The sequence below is a fragment of the Anomaloglossus baeobatrachus genome, chromosome 4 (genome assembly GCF_048569485.1).
Source record: "Anomaloglossus baeobatrachus isolate aAnoBae1 chromosome 4, aAnoBae1.hap1, whole genome shotgun sequence".
NCBI lineage: Eukaryota > Metazoa > Chordata > Amphibia > Anura > Aromobatidae > Anomaloglossus > Anomaloglossus baeobatrachus.
The window spans coordinates 336,395,591-336,410,029 of NC_134356.1; the positions used below are offsets into that span (position 1 = coordinate 336,395,591).

Consider the following 14,439-nt stretch of genomic DNA (forward strand, 5'->3'; position numbering starts at 1 on the left):
CATAAGGATAAGGCTGCACATCAAGGTTAGATAATAGTATAATGCTATAAGCATACCGAAAAACATTGAAGCATACAATGAAAAATGCCACTTGCTAACTTGAACATGTGAATAATGAATTGCATACCTGCCATGAATATTAGGAAAAAGGAGATATTTAGCAATCGCATTGACCAATGTAACTGAGCCCCAAAACCTCGTCAAGGTATATCTCTATATTGGGGTCCCTAGCTCTATGACCCTAACTGTGTGTCATCTCGTTGCAATTAAAAACTGCTGTGTGTGGAGAGGGGTAACTAAGGACTTTCTTATATAGGAGATGGAAAAAACATGGCCGAAAGGGGCGGAGCTGTGTTCACATTCAGAAAAAAACTTCATAATACTAAATAGGATAACTGAAGTGAGCACTGATATATATTATGAGTGCAAGCCAAAAAAATACATAGTACATAAGGATAAGGCTACACATCAAAGTTAGATAATAGTATAATGCTATAAGCATACCGAAAAACATTGAAGCATACAATGAAAAATGCCACTTGCTAACTTGAGCTAGGGACCCCAATATAGAGATATAAATATCTCCTTTTTCCTAATATTCCTGGCAGGTATGCATTTCATTATTCACACTTTCAAGTTAGCAAGTGGCATTTTTCATTGTATGCTTCAATGTTTTTCGGTATGCTTATAGCATTATACTATTATCTAACTTTGATGTGCAGCCTTATCCTTATGTACTATGTATTTTTTGGCTTGCACTCATAATATATATATTAGTGCTCACTTCAGTTATCCTATTTAGTATCACGTGGCGTATTCGAACAGAGCGCTTCGGCTACTGCCAAATCGCTGCGTTCTAAAAAGCAACATGTCACTTCCTTCGTGCGCTCTGCATGCAGCCCCCCCTCTGTCTATGGGAGGGGCTGCATCCAGAGCGCATGGAATCGGCTTTTCATTACGGTCTGTTTCTGCAGCGATTTGAAGCGCACGTGTGCTGTTCAAATCGCTGCAGAAATTTCTGCAGGGACAACGCAACGTGGGCACATAACCTATAACAGCTGCGTAATTTCCTTTCTCATTACACTGTTTTTAGCAAACTGAATAATTTCATATTTTGACATATTAAACCTTTACGAACTTATGGTAACATAGCAATTCTAAATGTTTAGAATATAGATCTCTATAGATGAGTACCAGCGCTCTTGGCCCTATACATGTACACCCTCACTTTGCCTGGGATTAAAATCAAAGTATATATAAAGTTAGAAAAAATGTTTTTGAACAACATTTTTTTTCTATAAAAACCAGCGTTAAAATGGAGTTATTATAAATAGACTGAAAGGAAGTTCTTTATTTCTAATTTTCCTACAAGGAAATTGATAGATAAAATTTCAAAGCAAATAACTGCACAAAATTATTTTTTGTATGAGCTATACTCAGGATACTTTATGATGTAAGTGGAGCCCCGGCCGGTGGCTACCACCTTTAGCCCAGCAATAAAAGGTTAAAATTTCCTACCAAAAAAATTTGAAAGATTTTTTTAAAAATAGAAAAAAAAAAAGGGAATAAAAACTTTTTGGGTAAAAAAAATATTTTTCTTTGATGATCCAAGCTTATAAACAGTCTTATTACACAAATACATAAATATTGTCCCATTGAAGAGGTATAGTGATGTATTATTATAAGTCCTAAGAATAAACACGGCATGAAAATTGGAGCGAGTGGAATGCGATAAAACATCGCATTCCACTAGGACCAATATTAGCCTATTATTTTCTCAGCCCTAATTGGACCAAGAAAACAATCGTAGCATGCTGCGACTGTAATGCGAGACTCTTTCTCTCGCACCCATTCAAGTGTATGGGGCGAGAGAAAAATCGCACTGCACTCGCAGTACACTGGTGTACAGCGAGTCCAGGGCGAGAATGGCAATAGCCGGCAACGGAGGAAACAGGAAGATAAATCCCTACCTCCCCTCCACAGTGCCGGCCCGCCCCTCCTCAGCACTGGCCCGCCCCCCGCAGCTGTGGTCCGAACGCAAGTGTATGGGGCGAGAAAAAAAAGCGCACCGCACTCGCAGTAAACCGGCGTACAGCGAGGGCAGGGCGAGAATGGCAATAGCCAGCAACGGAAGAAAGAGGAAGATAAATCCCTACCTCCCCTCCACAGTGCCGGCCATCCCTCCTCAGCACTGGCCTGCCCCCCCGCAGCTGTGGTCCGAACGCAAGGTCGTACCTCAGTCGCAGGGACAATGGCATGACACTCGGCTCTGCTGTACTGCCAGAGTGAGCAGAGTGTCATGCGAGGGGATTGCAGTAATCCCTGTGTGGCCCCAGCCTAATAATAGTAGTCAGTGATGGCCCAGGTAAACTTATAGCTTTCCGTGGTTACCTTTGCTGTACAATTGCTGCCCGCACTGGATAGTACTCTGCCAAGTTCGTGCTGCCCCTGATGTGTCAAACCTCCCTGCATTTGCGTTGTGTTGGCCCGCCGCGGCCACAATGGAGTGTTACAGGGATGCAACGAGACCGCGAGCACCCGTGACAGGTGACCAGTGTAGGGAACCACCATCCGGAGAGCTTTGATTGCTGTAGGAGAGGTGAAGTAATACTAAATGTGTATTTTTTTTCCTTTGTTTTATAAGACGCACCCCAAATTTAGAGCAAAAAAAAAAAAAAGTAAAAAGGGGTCCAATTTATAGTCCGGTGACGTCTTACCAGAGGGGGTCAGCGACAGGGGTCACCGGAGGCAGCGCCGGTGGTGGAGCAGGTCGATGCAGGCAGTGCAGAGGGGGGCCCAGATGCTGACTGTGGCGCTGTGCTGCGGCAGCGGCCGATGCTGCTGTGTGCTGGTGCTCACTGAGGGCAGAGAGGCACTGGCCATTCTGAAGATGTCGGCGATGCGGGCTTCAAAGAAATGGTCGGCCATAATCGACGCTTGTGCAGATGCAAGCTTGAGCCAAGAGCTTTATCTGTGCACGCACCGACGCTGGGCACCATTATTTGAAGAACACTGACATTTTCAGAATGGCCTGTATCTTGCTGCTGCCCGCCGCACAGAGCTACATTCGGATTTTAAGACACACCCCTCATTTTTCTCCCAAATTTTTGGGAGGAAAACTGCGTCTTACAATCTGAAAAATATGGTATATTGTACTTAAAATTCCCCTTAAAGAGGGCCAACCACCAGGATTTTCCTACAGAAACTAAAGCCAGTGCTATACTGGCACTATCATGCCGATTCTAAACATACCTTTAGTTGTGAGATCGGATGTATACTTTCTCAAATACAGGCAAGTAAAGTTTGAGAAATGCATTGTTATTTGATGAAAGGTGCAATGGAATATCTAATAGGTGGGTCGGCTTTTGCTAGTTATTCTTGCCCCTGTCTGCCTGAATGTCCTTCCTTCCGCTATCTCTCTTACTACAGGAAGAGGTGAGTGAAAAAAAGGGAGGAAGGAAGGGGTGGGTGAGAAAAAGGGGGGAAGGACCGTGGCGGGAAGGGGGGGGAAAGGACCGTGGCGGGAAGGGGGGGAAAGGACCGTGGCGGGAAGGGGGGGAAAGGACCGTGGCGGGAAGGGGGGGGGGAGGACCGTGGCGGGAAGGGGGGGAAGGACCGTGGCGGGAAGGACCGTGGCGGGAAGGGGGGGAAGGACCGTGGCGGGAAGGGGGGGAAGGACCGTGGCGGGAAGGGGGGAAGGACCGTGGCGGGAAGGGGGGAAGGACCGTGGCGGGAAGGGGGGGAAGGACCGTGGCGGGAAGGGGGGGGAAGGACCGTGGCGGGAAGGGGGGGGAAGGACCGTGGCGGGAAGGGGGGGGAAGGACCGTGGCGGGAAGGGGGGGGAAGGACCGTGGCGGGAAGGGGGGGGAAGGACCGTGGCGGGAAGGGGGGGGAAGGACCGTGGCGGGAAGGGGGGGGAAGGACCGTGGCGGGAAGGGGGGGATGGACCGTGGCGGGAAGGGGGGGATGGATCGTGGCGGGAAGGGGGGGAAGGACCGTGGAGCAAAGGGGGAAGGACCGTGGAGCAAAGGGGGAAGGACCGTGGAGCAAAGGGGGAAGGACCGTGGAGCAAAGGGGGAAGGACCGTGGAGCAAAGGGGGAAGGACCGTGGAGCAAAGGGGGAAGGACCGTGGAGCAAAGGGGGGAAGGACCGTGGAGCAAAGGGGGAAGGGCCGTGGAGCAAAGGGGGAAGGGCCGTGGAGCAAAGGGGGAAGGGCCGTGGAGCAAAGGGGGAAGGGCCGTGGAGCAAAGGGGGAAGGACCGTGGAGCAAAGGGGGAAGGACCGTGGAGCAAAGGGGGAAGGACCGTGAAGCAAAGGGGGAAGGACCGTGGAGCAAAGGGGGAAGGACCGTGGAGCAAAGGGGGAAGGACCGTGGAGCAAAGGGGGAAGGACCGTGGAGCAAAGGGGGAAGGACCGTGGAGCAAAGGGGGAAGGACCGTGGAGCAAAGGGGGAAGGACCGTGGAGCAAAGGGGGAAGGACCGTGGAGCAAAGGGGGAAGGACCGTGGAGCAAAGGGGGAAGGACCGTGGAGCAAAGGGGGAAGGACCGTGGAGCAAAGGGGGAAGGACCGTGGAGCAAAGGGGGAAGGACCGTGGAGCAAAGGGGGAAGGACCGTGGAGCAAAGGGGGAAGGACCGTGGAGCAAAGGGGGAAGGACCGTGGAGCAAAGGGGGAAGGACCGTGGAGCAAAGGGGGAAGGACCGTGGAGCAAAGGGGGAAGGACCGTGGAGCAAAGGGGGAAGGACCGTGGAGCAAAGGGGGAAGGACCGTGGAGCAAAGGGGGAAGGACCGTGGAGCAAAGGGGGAAGGACCGTGGAGCAAAGGGGGAAGGACCGTGGAGCAAAGAGGGAAGGACCGTGGAGCAAAGAGGGAAGGACCGTGGAGCAAAGAGGGAAGGACCGTGGAGCAAAAGGGGAAGGACCGTGGAGCAAAGGGGGAAGGACCGTGGAGCAAAGGGGGAAGGACCGTGGAGCAAAGGGGGAAGGACCGTGGAGCAAAGGGGGAAGGACCGTGGAGCAAAGGGGGAAGGACCGTGGAGCAAAGGGGGAAGGACCGTGGAGCAAAGGGGGAAGGACCGTGGAGGAAAGGGGGAGGACCGTGGCGGAAAGGGGGGGGGAAGGACCGTGGCGGGAAGGGGGGGAAGGACCGTGGCGGGAAGGGGGGGGAGGACCGTGGCGGGAAGGGGGGGGGGAAGGACCGTGGCGGGAATGGGGGGAAGGACCGTGGCGGGAAGGGGGGAAGGACCGTGGCGGGAAGGGGGGGGATGGATCGTGGCGGGAAGGGGGGATGGACCGTAGCGGGAAGGGGGATGGACCGTGGCGGGAAGGGGGATGGACCGTGGAGCAAAGGGGGAAGGACCGTGGAGGAAAGGGGGAAGGACCGTGGAGGAAAGGGGGAAGGACCGTGGAGGAAAGGGGGAAGGACCGTGGAGCAAAGGGGGAAGGACCGTGGAGCAAAGGGGGAAGGACCGTGGAGGAAAGGGGGAAGGACCGTGGAGGACAGGGGGAAGGACCGTGGAGCAAAGGGGGAAGGACCGTGGAGCAAAGGGGGAAGGACCGTGGAGCAAAGGGGGAAGGACCGTGGAGGAAAGGGGGAAGGAGCGTGGAGGAAAGGGGGAAGGAGCGTGGAGGAAAGGGGGAAGGAGCGTGGAGGAAAGGGGGAAGGAGCGTGGAGGAAAGGGGGAAGGAGCGTGGAGGAAAGGGGGAAGGACTGTGGAGGAAAGGGGGAAGGACTGTGGAGGAAAGGGGGAAGGACCGTGAAGGAAAGGGGGAAGGACCGTGAAGGAAAGGGGGAAGGACCGTGGAGGAAAGAGGAAGGACACGAGGGGGAAGAGGAAGGACACGAGGGGGAAGAGGAAGGACACGTGGGTAAAGGAAGGACACGTGGGTAAAGGAAGGACACGTGGGTAAAGGAAGGACACGTGGGTAAAGGAAGGATGGGGAGACAGACAGGAGCAAGAATAACTAACAAAACCCGACCCACATATTACTATATATACTATTAGAATATATGCACATATTCTGCAGCACCTATTACCAAATATCAGTGCATTTCACAAACTTTACTTGCCTGTATTTCAGAAAGTATACATCAGATCTCACAACTAAAAGGTATATTTAGAATCAGTATGATAGCGCCAGTATAGCACAGGCTTAAGATTATATAGGAAAATCCTGGTGGTTGGTCCTTTTTAAGGGACTTGAACTTGTGGTTATCCGATCACTTGTGCTATATACAACAATGCCACAGTATTTCTGAATATAGCAACAATCACAGTATCCCATGAACACCAGCTACACACTAGCTTTCACAGTAAGGACAGGCAAAGGGGTCTTCAGCAAATCCCTGGCAGTCATAGCAACACATTGTCATTTTGGAATCACATTGTGAAAGTACATGAGGGGTTAGAACGGCACCTCCCTGCGAGCACACTCTGAAGGCCGCCTTCAAAGAGTGACAGCAGCATTTAACAGGTTAACAGCCACAGATTAAGCTCCGCTCCAGGTGTGACTGTTACAGGCTGATGACAGCTCACTGCCACAGACATTGGTTGCTGGGAAAAATAAGGGCTTGGCTTGGGAGCCAGCTTCAAACTTAGTGAGCCGGTAGATGATGGACTAGTACTTCATATGTCTGTAAGGTGTTAATAAATTCTGTAGTGCTAAGATATGTGGAACAATGAATATGGGAAATAGTCATGCATTACTGCTATAAAAAAACATGTACAAATTGAAATACTTTGCACACAAAAATGGCCAGTTTTACATGAGCCCACCAGCCAGTGGCAAGGTGACCTCATTTTTGTTAGGTGCCTATCAAACTAACTCCTCTATTTGTGTTTAAAAACCCTACAATTTATGGGTGGACAGAAACCTGCAAATGGAGAATTAACAACGCCATAAGCGGGCTTTACACGCTACGATATATCTAACGAGATGTCGGTGGGGTCACGTCGTAAGTGACGCACATCCGGCATAGTTAGTGATATCGTAGCGTGTGACAGCTATGTGCGACGGTGAACGAGCAGAAATACTCACCTTCTCATTCATCGGTGACACGTCGCTCATTTTCAAAAAAATCGAACGTCCAGTTGTTCATTGTTCCCGAGGCAGCACACATCGCTCCGTGTGACACCCCGGGAACGATGAACTGCAGCTTACCTGCGTCCTGCCGGCAATGAGGAAGGAAGAAGGTGGGTGGGATGTTTACGTCCTGCTCATCTCCGCCCCTCCACTTCTATTGGCCGGTCGCTGTGTGATGTTGCTGTGACGCCGAACGTCCCTCCCCCTTCAGGAAGAGGATGTTCGTCACCCACAGCGAGGTCGTTTGGAAGGTAAGTACGTGTGACGGGGGGGTTACAGCATTGTGCGACACGGGCAACAAATTGCCCGTGACGCACAAAAGATGGGGGCGGGTGCGATCGCACGAGAAATCGACACATGTAAAGCAGCCTTAAGGCTGAAGAGCAGGAGTGCTCAATCAGAAGATATGGCCCTATAATCTAAGAAAAGACTGATGGCACATCCTACCTTTCTAATGTGAACAGGTGCAAACGGAACATGAAACATAGTAACAAAAAAGGAGACAGTGCCATCAGTCTTTTTCTTAGATTACCTTCTGATTGAGCAATCCTGCTCTTCAGCGTTGTTAATTCCTCATTTGCAGGTTCCTGTCTGCCCATAAATTGTGGGGTTTTTAACCTAAAAAGAAGCATTAATTTGATAGAGACCCAACAAAAAGATCTAGGCTACAGCTACACAGAGTTCTGTCCACGTGACTCCTAATGATGACAACAACAAATTACTTTGTCTGTTGCCCAAAGTTCAGACCTGCATAATTTCAACTACAGTCAAAATAAGGCTGCTTTCACACTACGTTTTTTTAACATGCGTCATGAACATTTTTTTGCTGTGAAAGCAGATCCTGTTTTTACAAAGAAAAACGCATGCAAACGCAAGTGTTATTTTGCAGGATCCTGTCACTTGAAGTTTATGGGCGGTCATTGGAGTCATGTGATCGGGAGTGAGGGGAACTGAACGTGACAGACTGGGAGCCGGCATCTGACAGCTGCGGAGGCTCGTAACCAAGGTAAACATTGGGTAACTTGCTTGGATACCTGATATTTACCTTGGTTACGAGCGTCTGCAGCTGCTAGGAGCCGGGCTCCCTGCACACGTAACCAAGGTAAACATCGGGTATCCAAGCAAGTTAACCGATGTTTACCTTGGTTACGAGCCTCCGCAGCTCTCAGGCAGGGGAGAGAGAGGAGAGTGAGGGGGAGAGAGGGAGGGGGAGGGGGAGAGAGAGACTGATCACACCAGGCTGGTTTCTGGGCATGCTCAGTAGAGCCAGCAGGATCCTGTCTATCAGCATGCCAGCGCTCACATACGTTTGCGTGCAGTATAGTCAGGATCCAGCAATTTGCAGTATTTGGACGCAGCTCAAAAAACGCTACAAGTAGCGTTTTTGAAAAAAGTTAACTGCAAGTCACTGGATCATCACTATAACGCATGCAAACGCAGGTGAACGCATGTTGACGCGAGTCCATTGCAAATGCATTGAAATGAAAACGCATTTGCACTGGATCCGTTTTTGCGTTAAAAAAACGTTCAGGACGCATGTTAAAAAAACGTAGTGTGAAAGCAGCCTTAAGAGGGTTCCTCCCATGTTCCTTTCCTCAGGAGCACTTGGTTCCTCTGTCTCCAGGCTTCCTGCTTGTCAGGCAACAATGTGCTCCTGATGCTTGATAATTAGGACCAGCAGTATGCCCAACCAATGGACTAAACAGAGTTCTCTCATGCTGCTGAGGCAACTAAGCATTTGCAGCGTCGAAGGAGCACAGAAAAAGTGGTCAAGATTTTGTTAGTTCTGTGCTCCTTGTCTACGAAAGTGTCCACCTCTGATATATGTCAGGGTGGCCAGTAACCTAGGCATCCAGCAGTAACCTACATTCCATCTGTGCTTGAGAATGTACAGGATTTTAAATTAGAGGTAAATTGCAAAGTTGCTTGTTTTTACTAGTACTTTGCAAATAAGACCAGTGGGAAACCGAGGCAATTGTACACGTAGGAATGGCAAGGCATTAGTAGTAGACATTCGCATATGCATATTTTATAATATAATATAATATAATATATATATATATATATGCATGCTAAAGGAATCCGCGCCGTAGCATTTACAATCACGAAATTTTGCAGACGCCCCATATGACCCAGGGAACGTCGTAGACTATGTTTTGACAGAAAAATCATGCTTTAGGCTAGGTTCACACACTGCGTTTTTTTGACGCTGCGTTTTTTGCGACAAAAACCGCACAAAAAGGCACCCGGGGCAAAAAACGGACGCGTTTAGCCGCGATTTGGTGCTTTTTTTTGCTGCATTTTGCTGCGTTTTTGCTCACTGCGTCTTTATGCTTTTTTTTTATCAGTGAACAATGCCATTAAAGATTGTTGAGAAAAAAAAAAAAAAAAGGTCTGATGTCATTTCCTTCTTCAATATGTTCTTGCATACACTAGTGGAGAATGAATAGAGCAGACAGCTGCAGAACTACAAGGCTCAGCATGCTCCATACAGGACTGTATGCAGGAGGGAAAGGCAGAGGGAGCAGATCTACAAGGCTCAGCATACTCCATCCAATAGTGTATGCAGGAGAGCAGACAGCAGCTGCAGAACTACAAGGCTCAGCATGCTCCATCCAGGACTGTATGCAGTTTTGCCCCCCAAAAAAATGACGTGGGCTTCGCCATATTTTTGTATGCTAGCCAGGTACAGCAGGCAGGTACGGGCTGCCCCCAAACCCAGCCCGGGGGGAAAGAGACAGCCCGGGGGAAAAGAGACAGCCCGGGGGAAAAGAGACAGCCCGGGGGAAAAGAGACAGCCCGGGGGAAAAGAGACAGCCCGGGGGAAAAGAGACAGCCCGGGGGAAAAGAGACAGCCCGGGGGAAAAGAGACAGCCCGGGGGAAAAGAGACAGCCCGGGGGAAAAGAGACAGCCCGGGGGAAAAGAGACAGCCCGGGGGAAAAGAGACAGCCCGGGGGAAAAGAGACAGCCCGGGGGAAAAGAGACAGCCCGGGGGAAAAGAGACAGCCCGGGGGAAAAGAGACAGCCCGGGGGAAAAGAGACAGCCCGGGGGAAAAGAGACAGCCCGGGGGAAAAGAGACAGCCCGGGGGAAAAGAGACAGCCCGGGGGAAAAGAGACAGCCCGGGGGAAAAGAGACAGCCCGGGGGAAAAGAGACAGCCCGGGGGAAAAGAGACAGCCCGGGGGAAAAGAGACAGCCCGGGGGAAAAGAGACAGCCCGGGGGAAAAGAGACAGCCCGGGGGAAAAGAGACAGCCCGGGGGAAAAGAGACAGCCCGGGGGAAAAGAGACAGCCCGGGGGAAAAGAGACAGCCCGGGGGAAAAGAGACAGCCCGGGGGAAAAGAGACAGCCCGGGGGAAAAGAGACAGCCCGGGGGAAAAGAGACAGCCCGGGGGAAAAGAGACAGCCCGGGGGAAAAGAGACAGCCCGGGGGAAAAGAGACAGCCCGGGGGAAAAGAGACAGCCCGGGGGAAAAGAGACAGCCCGGGGGAAAAGAGACAGCCCGGGGGAAAAGAGACAGCCCGGGGGAAAAGAGACAGCCCGGGGGAAAAGAGACAGCCCGGGGGAAAAGAGACAGCCCGGGGGAAAAGAGACAGCCCGGGGGAAAAGAGACAGCCCGGGGGAAAAGAGACAGCCCGGGGGAAAAGAGACAGCCCGGGGGAAAAGAGACAGCCCGGGGGAAAAGAGACAGCCCGGGGGAAAAGAGACAGCCCGGGGGAAAAGAGACAGCCCGGGGGAAAAGAGACAGCCCGGGGGAAAAGAGACAGCCCGGGGGAAAAGAGACAGCCCGGGGGAAAAGAGACAGCCCGGGGGAAAAGAGACAGCCCGGGGGAAAAGAGACAGCCCGGGGGAAAAGAGACAGCCCGGGGGAAAAGAGACAGCCCGGGGGAAAAGAGACAGCCCGGGGGAAAAGAGACAGCCCGGGGGAAAAGAGACAGCCCGGGGGAAAAGAGACAGCCCGGGGGAAAAGAGACAGCCCGGGGGAAAAGAGACAGCCCGGGGGAAAAGAGACAGCCCGGGGGAAAAGAGACAGCCCGGGGGAAAAGAGACAGCCCGGGGGAAAAGAGACAGCCCGGGGGAAAAGAGACAGCCCGGGGGAAAAGAGACAGCCCGGGGGAAAAGAGACAGCCCGGGGGAAAAGAGACAGCCCGGGGGAAAAGAGACAGCCCGGGGGGAAAAGAGACAGCCCGGGGGAAAAGAGACAGCCCGGGGGAAAAGAGACAGCCCGGGGGAAAAGAGACAGCCCGGGGGAAAAGAGACAGCCCGGGGGAAAAGAGACAGCCCGGGGGAAAAGAGACAGCCCGGGGGAAAAGAGACAGCCCGGGGGAAAAGAGACAGCCCGGGGGAAAAGAGACAGCCCGGGGGAAAAGAGACAGCCCGGGGGAAAAGAGACAGCCCGGGGGAAAAGAGACAGCCCGGGGGAAAAGAGACAGCCCGGGGGAAAAGAGACAGCCCGGGGGAAAAGAGACAGCCCGGGGGAAAAGAGACAGCCCGGGGGAAAAGAGACAGCCCGGGGGAAAAGAGACAGCCCGGGGGAAAAGAGACAGCCCGGGGGAAAAGAGACAGCCCGGGGGAAAAGAGACAGCCCGGGGGAAAAGAGACAGCCCGGGGGAAAAGAGACAGCCCGGGGGAAAAGAGACAGCCCGGGGGAAAAGAGACAGCCCGGGGGAAAAGAGACAGCCCGGGGGAAAAGAGACAGCCCGGGGGAAAAGAGACAGCCCGGGGGAAAAGAGACAGCCCGGGGGAAAAGAGACAGCCCGGGGGAAAAGAGACAGCCCGGGGGAAAAGAGACAGCCCGGGGGAAAAGAGACAGCCCGGGGGAAAAGAGACAGCCCGGGGGAAAAGAGACAGCCCGGGGGAAAAGAGACAGCCCGGGGGAAAAGAGACAGCCCGGGGGAAAAGAGACAGCCCGGGGGAAAAGAGACAGCCCGGGGGAAAAGAGACAGCCCGGGGGAAAAGAGACAGCCCGGGGGAAAAGAGACAGCCCGGGGGAAAAGAGACAGCCCGGGGGAAAAGAGACAGCCCGGGGGAAAAGAGACAGCCCGGGGGAAAAGAGACAGCCCGGGGGAAAAGAGACAGCCCGGGGGAAAAGAGACAGCCCGGGGGAAAAGAGACAGCCCGGGGGAAAAGAGACAGCCCGGGGGAAAAGAGACAGCCCGGGGGAAAAGAGACAGCCCGGGGGAAAAGAGACAGCCCGGGGGAAAAGAGACAGCCCGGGGGAAAAGAGACAGCCCGGGGGAAAAGAGACAGCCCGGGGGAAAAGAGACAGCCCGGGGGAAAAGAGACAGCCCGGGGGAAAAGAGACAGCCCGGGGGAAAAGAGACAGCCCGGGGGAAAAGAGACAGCCCGGGGGAAAAGAGACAGCCCGGGGGAAAAGAGACAGCCCGGGGGAAAAGAGACAGCCCGGGGGAAAAGAGACAGCCCGGGGGAAAAGAGACAGCCCGGGGGAAAAGAGACAGCCCGGGGGAAAAGAGACAGCCCGGGGGAAAAGAGACAGCCCGGGGGAAAAGAGACAGCCCGGGGGAAAAGAGACAGCCCGGGGGAAAAGAGACAGCCCGGGGGAAAAGAGACAGCCCGGGGGAAAAGAGACAGCCCGGGGGAAAAGAGACAGCCCGGGGGAAAAGAGACAGCCCGGGGGAAAAGAGACAGCCCGGGGGAAAAGAGACAGCCCGGGGGAAAAGAGACAGCCCGGGGGAAAAGAGACAGCCCGGGGGAAAAGAGACAGCCCGGGGGAAAAGAGACAGCCCGGGGGAAAAGAGACAGCCCGGGGGAAAAGAGACAGCCCGGGGGAAAAGAGACAGCCCGGGGGAAAAGAGACAGCCCGGGGGAAAAGAGACAGCCCGGGGGAAAAGAGACAGCCCGGGGGAAAAGAGACAGCCCGGGGGAAAAGAGACAGCCCGGGGGAAAAGAGACAGCCCGGGGGAAAAGAGACAGCCCGGGGGAAAAGAGACAGCCCGGGGGAAAAGAGACAGCCCGGGGGAAAAGAGACAGCCCGGGGGAAAAGAGACAGCCCGGGGGAAAAGAGACAGCCCGGGGGAAAAGAGACAGCCCGGGGGAAAAGAGACAGCCCGGGGGAAAAGAGACAGCCCGGGGGAAAAGAGACAGCCCGGGGGAAAAGAGACAGCCCGGGGGAAAAGAGACAGCCCGGGGGAAAAGAGACAGCCCGGGGGAAAAGAGACAGCCCGGGGGAAAAGAGACAGCCCGGGGGAAAAGAGACAGCCCGGGGGAAAAGAGACAGCCCGGGGGAAAAGAGACAGCCCGGGGGAAAAGAGACAGCCCGGGGGAAAAGAGACAGCCCGGGGGAAAAGAGACAGCCCGGGGGAAAAGAGACAGCCCGGGGGAAAAGAGACAGCCCGGGGGAAAAGAGACAGCCCGGGGGAAAAGAGACAGCCCGGGGGAAAAGAGACAGCCCGGGGGAAAAGAGACAGCCCGGGGGAAAAGAGACAGCCCGGGGGAAAAGAGACAGCCCGGGGGAAAAGAAACAGCCCGGGGGAAAAGAAACAGCCCGGGGGAAAAGAAACAGCCCGGGGGAAAAGAGACAGCATCACACATAGAGACGTATCCAAAAAAGAAAAGTCCACAGCACCTTGGTTAAAATACTTAAGTGCCTGTGCGACAGCACAATCAGCACCTCAGGAGCGCACGTCCATGATCAAGGGATCACTTGAAATAACATACCAATAATAAGGATGACCGTGCTCCTCCGGGTGAAAAAACATACAACTGATGGAATAAAGAAATTGTACAACAGCAACGTTTCGACCTGTTGGTCTTTGTCAAGCTTGACAAAGACCAACAGGTCGAAACATTGCTGTTATACAACTGATGGAATAAAGAAATTGTACGTTTTCTCACCCGGAGGAGCGCGGTCGTCCTTATTATTGGTATTTACACACAAAGACAGACACAGAGATAGAGAGAGACGAACAGACACAGAGATGGAGACAGATAAGGTACAGTCACACATAACGAGATCGCTGCTGAGTCACGGTTTCTGTGACGCAGTAGCGATCCCATTAGCAATCTCGTTATGTGTGACATCTACCAGCGATCAGGCCCGTGCTGTGAGGTCGCTGGTCGTTGCAGAATGGTCCAGGCCATTTTCTTCAAAGGCGATGTTCTGCTGGGCAGGACACATCGCTGTGTTTGACACTGTGTGACAGGGTCACAGTGACTGTTGAGATCATTATACAGGTCGCTACTGCGACCTGTATTGTTCCTGCATCGTTGGTAAGGTCTGACTGTGTGACATCTCACCTGCGACCTCCCAGCGACTTACCAGCCATCCCTATCAGGTCGCATCGTTTTCAGGATCGCTGGTAAGTCGTTGTGCCTATAGACTGATACAAATACAGAC

General features: G+C 53.2%; 1 protein-coding gene across 1 annotated transcript in view; it reads right to left on the minus strand.

Moving 5' to 3' along the window:
- The window catches only part of FAM3C (FAM3 metabolism regulating signaling molecule C), a 116,042-nt gene that overhangs the window by 35,799 nt on the left and 65,804 nt on the right, over positions 1-14,439 (minus strand). The window lies entirely within an intron of this gene.